Below are 9,772 nucleotides of genomic sequence, written 5' to 3'. Positions count from 1 at the left end.
ACAGGAAGTGATCCGTCGAAGGAGGGCCATAATGTTTCCCACATCATCGACACGAAACAAAGGACTTTGTAAATTTGGTGAGAGTGATTCAGGATTGTAGCAGAGAAGGTCAAATGGGGTATAAGAGGTTTGAATTTGCAGATGGAACTTCTCTTGAACATATCGACGACACGACTCCGGAGTTTGGCAGCATTTGACTCAAAATGGGATCAATGGTCATGATGACGATAGGATATGATTGAATGAGAGGCAAATGGATTTCCCAAACCCAAGAAGGAAAGTGACTAAGTGAGGATATCCCAAACTCGACACGAAATTCAGATGAGTGTCATGTTCAAGAGCGACATGCTACCTTTCATGCAGAATACAAGACACATTTACTTCCATTTTTCCCTACTATTTCTAGCGAGTACCTCTTTATTTTTAATCACAAGCTTGAAGAGGATACCATATGCTTGTCGTATAAGTTCATCCTTCGGATGAATCCATCATAGTAAGTTTAACGAGCCCTAGGAAGGAGTAGCTCAGTCTTGTCATGGTGACAAGTCCTGCGTTGTTTAAGTTTTACGAGTCCGACAGAGGGGTAACTTGACATATTTTTCATGTTTAGAGAGTTTGAAAAAGAGGCGGAAAATAAAACTCCAAAGGTTCCTTTTCATAGATAGTCTCTCGAATCCGAAAAGGTAGAAAACAATATTTAAGAGAACCTCTTAGCCATGTTCGACTAAGGTATTCCTTTTTCGTAGCTAGTCCATCTTAGTCTGGAAAAGGGTTAAACTTATACTGAGTAGACGTCTTTTCATTTACTTTTACAAGTTCGAAAAGACAAGTGCTCGACAATATTTTCATATTTTTGGAGTCTGAAAAGAGCTGAAAGAGGACTCCACCTGGAGGAACAAGTGGTATAAAAGGATAGCAACTGGTTCCGGTCATGATGGAACTACTCAAAACATGTAAAGATCAAGAGGTTGGCTAATAAGACCACTCATCACAGATGTTCCTCAGGCAAGGGTAAAAATACCAAGTGAAAGTGTGTGATTGGCCAAAAAGATGATGACGATGGAATGAAAAAACCAAGGCTCATCTGGTAAAAACAGGCTGATAAAAATGGCAGTCATGAGAGGTAAAGTGGGAATGGTTTCATTTTTACACAAGCTTGAAACATGGGAAACTATGCTTGAGTATACTTGAAGATGGTTTCATTTTTTCACAAGCTTGAAACATGGGAAAAAGCTATGCTTGGATTTGATTTCATTTTTACACAGGCTTGAAACGGAGACAAACTATGCTTGAATTTGGTTTCATTTTTACACAAGATTGAAACAAAGAAAAGCTATGATTGAGATAAGTTTGCATGCCCCCAACATAATGACTCAATTCAAGGCACATGCCCCCCAAGATTCATTTCATTCACCTAAGTAGATGGCTGGTTACTAACAGGTGGATGGAATGAAGGTTCACTTACGAGATCAAGTAAAAGACTCAACTGGGAATTTACGAGATCTAAACAAAGACTCGAATTAGAAGGGGATTTGTTTCATTTTTTAATGAGCTTGACACAGGAAAATAACCATGCTTATGACACCTTATTTCATTTTTTAACAAGCTTGACACAAGTAAAGGAACTCTGCTCCGACACTTTGTTTCATTTTCTAACGAGCTTGACACAAGAAAAGAACCATGCTCATATGGACCTTTTTCATTTTTTAATGAGGTTGACATAGTAAAATAACTATCCTCATAGGGACCTATTTCATTTTTTAACGAGGTTGACATAGTAAAAGAACTATCCTCATAGGGACCTATTTCATTTTTAACGAGGTTGACATAGTAAAAGAACGATCCTCATATGACCTTGATCATGGCCCATAAGATCCAGTGGCTTCCAAGAGGTTCTCATCAGACGGGAGAACAATGCTTTGGAAGGGGTGCCAATCAAGGGATTTAATGGAAAAATCGGTTTCCAATGCCCCCAGTACATGATGTACTACATCACTGACTAGATCATTAGTAGACGCGAGCACGAAATAGGTGGCCACATAATTAACCTGTGGCGGGGGTGATACCACTTGCATAGATGGACCATTTAGGGAAGATGGTTGATTGAGAGTCAAATTAGGACCAATCAACGAAAGCTTATCAATGGCCACAATCCTTCCTTCATGTGGGAAACATATGACATGAAAGAGAGAAGAGACAAGAGCTCCCATGACATAAACATAGTCACAGTCGAGGAGTAAATTAAAATATAAAGGGCCTTGGACAACCATCACATCAAGATAGATGGAGTTTCCTTCCAAAGTAATAGGTAACTTAGGAAGGATCCCTAACATTTGATTGGTTCCTCTGTTAAAAGCTAACAGATTCTAGGTAACAGGCACAAGTTGTGGAGAACCTAAAGCTTACTAAGTAGTTGAGGACATAATACTAATAGATGTGCCTTCATCTATGATTGTGCCAGGTACGGGTATATGATAAGCCTATACTGTGATCTAAAAAGGTACATGAGAAGGAAGACAATATCCTGCCAGTTGACTCCAATCAAAGAAAGTGACTAAACTACTTGGAGGGGGTGCCATCGGAATGGGATAATTTCCCCCTTGTGTTACAGGAATAGGAGGATCACCCCCTGGATCGTGGGAATAGGAGGATTGTCCCCCTATATCATGGGAACAAGAGGATTTCTCCCTAATTCTTTGGAATTTGAAGAAACCAGAAGAACCTGAGCGATATGAACTTCACTCTCTACAAGATGGATATGATCGACTGAAAGCGGAATCGGGTCAACCATTTTCTCAACCAATGGTTGGTTGAGAATGGACTCATGGGATTCAGCTTCAGAGAGAGTGGGATTGACCAAAGATGAGTTCTGATCAATCACTTGATCAACTAGTGGAGGGTCGAGGGAAAGCTTCTGATAACTAGTCAGAAGACGAGGTTGAGAAGTGGTAAGGTTATCCAACACTTTAGAGGCTTCATCCATATAAGGACAAAGGTGAATAGGATGATTCCTTTCACATAACCTACAGGGAAATTTGACTTTTCCCTTTTTCCCATGGACTTTACTGACACTAGTTGAAGGTTTGTCACCAGCATGATCTCTGATGGCTGATGACAAAGGTCGATGTGAACCTGTGGAAAACACTTCTAAGACCTTGGGAATACTAGGACAATCTCTAAGAAGGTGGTCACCCTTAAATAGCATGCAAGAGAATTTCACTTTACGGGGCTGATTGGAAGGTTTCTCAACATCAACTGCATCGGTAGTAATGGTTGTTGGGTTGCCCCATTGCTTATTTTTCTTCTTCTTAATCTTCCTTTTATTCTTCTTCTTATCCACATGGTTACTAGCTTGCAGGCTTTCACCAGACGAAGAGGAAGAAAACTGAACAGGCAAAGAGTCAACTTTAGGGTCAACAGGAGGTTGATATTATTCAGGTGGAGGAGAGCCCAGTTGAGGAGCAGTTTGGACATTCGAAACCATAGGGGTTGAAAATAACCAAACTGGAAAACAAATGGTAAACCCGAGAAGGGACAATGTTACCATATAAGGAGCACCAACATTTCCAAAAGAAGGAAAAGGACTAGGATTCCTATTAGAGGGGGTTCCTTGGTTGGTAGACTCCTGAACTGTTGCCATTAGTCTCAACCTAAGATCTACTAAGGAGTATTTCCATAAGAAGGATGTTTTTTCGTGGTCAATTAATTGATTTTAAAACTTAACAAAAATAAATAAAAAAGGTGTAACTAGGTGTAAAGGTTTACCAAGCAACCGTGAAATGCAATATACACCTTGGCAAACCAAAGACTTAACGTATGACAACCAATCTCCTCGAATGTTGTGTTCGGTGTATCATGGTATACAAGGCAACAAACTTGGTTACCTATGGATGGATAGCAACTTATAGAGAGATCCAAAAATATACGCGACGGTATGTGGGAGTGCAGTCCGTAGTAGTGTTGTCTAATGCCAATAGTTCAATGAGAGAATTCCCATATACTTACCATGCATGGATCGCCTCCGATATACCTTAAAATACTAGAGAACGATCATATACACTTCCGTATGTGGAACGAGATTACACCCTAGGGATACTACGTTGGAAAATAACGACAGCTCCTACGTTTAACGACATGGAAACACATCTCTAGCCTAGACCTCTAAATGTTTGCGTTAAGTTCCAAATGCTCCTTAGGTTAATTGAGGTAAATTTTAAGTTTATCTTCAATTAAGTTTCGATTTTAAGGCTCAAAAATCGATGTCACCTGAACACCTGTGATGCAACTAGAATGAAAAAAGGATTCTTTCCGTTCCAATGAAAGCTAATTTAGCAAGGGAAGAGATTCAAACAATGATGCAACAAACAAATATTTCCTAACTAGAGCTTTCACTTTCATTTTCCAAATACAACCACCAAAAGTGAAATGATTTCAATTTTTCTTTTAATGAATGAGAATGCATTCGATGTACTTTTAGCTTTCAATCACTAAACAATGTAATCTATTTCCAATGATAAATCTAAAAAAAATGACTTTTCAACGCAATGTGATCTAATGCACTTGACGAAAAGTAAATTATGAGATGAAAACTAAATGAATGCAAAATCAATTTCTTTATGACTGCAAAATAACTACTACTATTCAATCAACATAAAATCAATATTTTCTCACTCATACAAGCAAAAAACAAAGATTTTAATTGACTCAAAGTGTGAAAAACTCAATCAAAATGGCATTTTTACCACTTCAAGCATGGGATAAAATTTTGCACACCACAAAGAAACTTAAGGCAAACATACATGATCTGATGCACATAGAGCAAGAGGATGACCTCAGAGATCAGGACATCACTAGGATTTTAGCAGAAATCCTAAAATTTATCAATTTTAAGGATCAACACTACTTTTCATAGCAAAATTCGCGCTGACAGGGTCATCAACGCTACTTTACATAGAAAAATTTGTGCTAGCAACACTACTTTACACAACAAAACCTGTGTTGGATGAGAAACTGGACCAGCGCAGGCAGACAATTTCCAGCGCAACTGTAATGGGAAAAATAAGCGTTGTCAATGTGATCGTGTCTGATAAAAATGGCGTTGGGTCATAAATTTTTAGGAAAAATAAGTAGATCTTGAGAAAAACCCTAGACCTGATACCCTAAATGACTGACTACTCAAAGTATAGACTCAAAGGCAATCAAAACCAAGCATCATTGAAAGGTTGGCCAAACTAATAAAAAAGGCCAAATGCAAAAGGAGGGTTGAAAGGGCTATAGGCTCCATAGTAGAGTCGCCAATTTGTTATCTAGGCCATCCCTTCGACAGATAGAAGCGATCCATCTAGTCGAATGAGTGGATCTAGTAACAACCTAAAAAAATACATGCAAAACTCCCATAGTTTAAATCAGAATGACATGAGAGAGGAAAGATGGCCTACTTCACTCCTATGCAGTTGCTTTTTGATGTCGATAAAGATCTCCTCACTTCCACGCTTGATCCTCTCTATTTTGTTGTGAACGAATACCTGTAAGAGAGATCAAACAAAGACAACAAAGGAAAAACATAGCATATGCATTATAATGTAAACCATATGACAGATCAAGGAGCATAATACTAAGAAAGTAGTCAGTTACATGCTTATTGAAACTAAACATTCATTGTATTATTAATAAACACAAGAGGGAAGCATACAACCACTTCCTTGATGTTGGAAGCCTCCTTTGAGATGGGTTTCCAAGTCCAAGCCAAGACTTCTCAAGCTCTCCTTTATCCTTCACAAATTGGCACAATTTAGTAGCAACATGACCAATCTAATCTGACCAACCATTTGATGGTATAAGGGAATGTATTTATAGGGAAGGAGAGGGAGTTAGGGATCCACAAAAAGGGGAAGAAGGTCCACATCTTAAGGGGAAGATCCCTAAAGGTAGGATCAAGGACTCAAAATGGGTGAACTTGACCATATCCTTATTCAACAATAACTAGCTCGCAGTTCTCAAGGCTTCTAGTAAGAGAAACTTCTGCTCCATTTTTCGAGAAACTACCTGAAGAAGATCAACGAGGATTTTCCTATCCAAAGTCACGCGGCCAGCACTACATGATCCAAAATGGATCCTAAAACCCTCTAAGTCTTCATATACTTAAACACTATCATAAGGGGAAAACATTAACAAATGGCGGAAAACACTATTGCATGGGAAAAACAAGAAGAAATGGCGGAAACAAAGTTAAATGGAGGCTTAAGCAACATCTCACATGAGCCGTTGGATCTGGCCGATCAACAGTCTAGATCTAATCGGCATATCGCAGTCAGAGGTGGCAAGCGGAGTCCATCAGAGGTGACCTTATGGAAATCGCGATTTAACGAGGACCATTGATCAAGCGCACAGATCAACGGCCTAGATTACATCGCAATATCGCATCGCTAAAACACAAAGGGAAAGACTTACGGGAGGCCCAAAGACCATGCGATATGCGATTGCGATATATCGCATCACAATGTCGCATCGGAGTGATACAAAGGAGTGGGGCCGATACAAAGTGTGACATGCGATAAAGCCAGACCTGACGGGTTTTATGGATGCGAATATATAGATTTTGAGTTCCGGTAAAAAGGGTTTTTCTATGTAATTTCGCATTTTCGTTAAATAAATGAAATACAAAGGAAATGCGCTCGGGGCGATAAAATGGACCTGAAAGGTTTATACATGCAGTTTTATATATTTTGAGTTCCGTAATGAGCGGGATTTCAGGGGGCCTCAGGTGGTAAGTGGTATTGGATGGGCTCCGCCCGATCCCATACACTGGCTAACACGTGGCTTGGCATCGGAGAGAGAAAACTGCCTTTTCGGGCGGGTAATCTCCGAGCGCATAAGCCGCCCAAAATGAATAGCAACCGTTGGATCAATGATCACATAGATCAACGGTGGACTTGCGATAGCGACCAAAGGCAGATCTGAAAGGATTATAGGGTGGAATTGATAATATTTGAAGTCCGATAAATGACAGTTTGGTGGATTTTACAACGTTTCTGTGTATTTCTCTGTGTAAACAGAGAAACAACATTTTTGGGATTTCAACGCGCCGATGGTCCCTTCCGTTGCAAAACAGGTGGCCACCATACCTGAAGACGTTACACCATGATTGGTTAACGCTCAGAGGGGATTTGAACGGACAAAGGCCGGGAGCCAGAGAGCCCGAAAGAGGAGAAGAATAGACAAATGCCGATAGGCTTAAAAGCCACTCAGAGATAGAGACAGGGACAGGCAGTGCTGAGACAGAGAGAAAACAAAGATAGAGAGTGAGAGGGAGAGTCTGTGTACTCAGAAAGACTTGAGGGATTCAAGCAAACCCCTATTGTTTGTTTCTGTTGTGTTGAGACTCAATTTGAGCTCACACTTGTAAAAACTCTACTCTTGAAGACATAATAGAGAGGTCACCACTGAAAGCTAGACCAGGAGACGTAGCCCAAGAGTTTTGGGTGAACTTTTTGATTATTTGCTGTGTTATGTGTGTGTGTCTGTTATGTTTCTCTAACTGCTCATTGTCTATATTATTCGCAATCTTTTCGATCCGCTGCACTAGGTAATATAGGAAAATCTTGCACATGAGTCTGTAATACCTTAATATTGATCTAAGATCTCATTTTCAGACCAAGTGGTATTAGAGCTTTAGGTTTGCTAAGGCTAGACAAGCCTGTGCTGGATTTTGAATGCTAACTAGGTCAAAGCTCAAACTAGGAGAAGGAGAACTTTTTGAGGCTAATCCAGAAATTGGAAGAGTCTATCCTCAGAGGAGAATGGTAGAAGGAACTCCATTGGAATCAGAATCTCAGTTCATGGACAGTTTTATGGCCATGCGAGCCATGGTGGAAGAGATGTATCGAGAATTTAAGAAGGGTCGAGGTGAAAGCACTTCAACACCCAAACAAGACAAAGGAGTCGAGGAACCTTCTCTAGATGCCCCTCCAGAGGGCAAAGGGAAAGGGGAAAAGCCTCCTCCATCATCTCCTCCACCATCTCCTTCATCATCCTCATCTCCTAGCCTTGAAAAGAAAAAGAAGAAAACTTATTTGATTAAATTAGATGTAAAGTTTGATTTGCCAATTTATGATGGAGAATTAAATGCAGAAAAGCTAGATAACTGGATTAGATAGATTGATGTATATTGCAGGGTGCAGAAAATTGATTCAGAAAGGAGAAAGATTCAGCTGGCTAGCCTTCGCCTTGGAGGAACTACACTAGTGTGGTGGGAAGGCAAGACACAAGATGATCTGAAGAGACATGGTAAAATTCTTTCTACCTGGAATGAATTTGTTTCTGCCATCAAAAAAAAATTCTATCCTCTAGCTTATATGCAACAAGCAATGATGAGTTGGCAAACTCTTCGCCAATTAAAGGGCCAAAGTGTACAAAGTTATACCCAGGAATTTAGAAAAAGAGCTTTAACTCTAGGCATATCTCTAGACTCACCTGAAACTTTGTTGAAGTATATAGGTGGTCTGCATAGCTATTTGAAGCACACCATTCTCATGTTTAATCCCACTAGCCTAGATGATGTATCAGTTCAGGCTACACATCTAGAAGCTAGAGGCAAGAATGTGAACCCAGAGGTTGGGGGATCATCAAAACCCTTTGCAAGCAAGAACAAGGAAAAGAAGAAGCTGAAATGGAAGGAGAGGAAGACAAACACTATACAGAAGGACAAACCTTCATGCACTCACTGCAAGAAGGATGGACACGATGATGAACATTGCTGGTCTTTGCATCCGGAGCTGAAACCTAAGAAGTTCGGTGGTAAGAAGAAGAAGATTGCTGCTGCTATTCAGAAAGACTTGGGGTCAGACTCATGAGATGAAACAACAGTCAGCCACAGGTATAAAAGGTAAAAATTCTGAAGCATCTACAAGTAATTCTGCACAATCTATTGATAATGAAGATAATGAGAGGAAAAGACATGAGCTTTTTCATATTAGAGTTATTTCCAAGCACCAAAAGATTGATACTTTATTTGATAGTGGATCACAAGTAAACTTGATTTCTGAAACAATTGTAAAGAAGTTGGGATTACTAACAACACCTCACAAGAAGCCATATCCATTAGGTTGGGTATGTGATAAAGCAAAGCTACAAGTGACAAGACAATGTAAACTTAGGTTTGCTATTGGGTCAACATTTGTAGATGAGGTTGAGTTAGATATAGTTCCCTTGGATATATGTGGTATTATTTTAGGAAGTCCTTACTTGTATGATAGAAAATCCATTTTCTATAGAACTAAAAATAAGTATCAACTCACTAAAGATGGAATAGAATATATTGTAAGAGCTCATAAACTCAAAAACAACTATTCTCTTATAAACTTAGGGCAGATGAAAAGAATTGTAAATTCATGCAAGCAATTTTTACTAATGGTTGTAAAGGAAAAGAACCATGATAAAACCAATGTATTTGAAGGCTGTGATGCTAAACAGAAAGTTGATTTAGTTAAAGTTGTTTCAAAATATGATATCCTATTTCAAGAACCTAAAGGTCTGCCACCCAAAAGGGAAATAGTACATGATATTCATTTGCAGCAAGATGCTCCATTACCTAACATCGGAATGTACAGGTTATCTGCTTTAGAGAATGCAGAGATCAAGAAGTAGGTACAGGAGCTGCTCGATAAAGGGTTCATAAGACCAAGCACATCACCATGTGGATCTCCAATCGTATTGGTGAGAAAGAAAGATGGTTCGTGGAGGATGTGCATTGATTATAGAGCACTGAATAAAA

The sequence above is a fragment of the Pinus tabuliformis genome, chromosome 8, assembly GCF_031772625.1.
Source record: "Pinus tabuliformis cultivar Carrire ecotype Pingquan chromosome 8, CPIR1, whole genome shotgun sequence".
NCBI lineage: Eukaryota > Viridiplantae > Streptophyta > Pinopsida > Pinales > Pinaceae > Pinus > Pinus tabuliformis.
Note: the sequence above shows the minus strand (reverse complement) of the source record.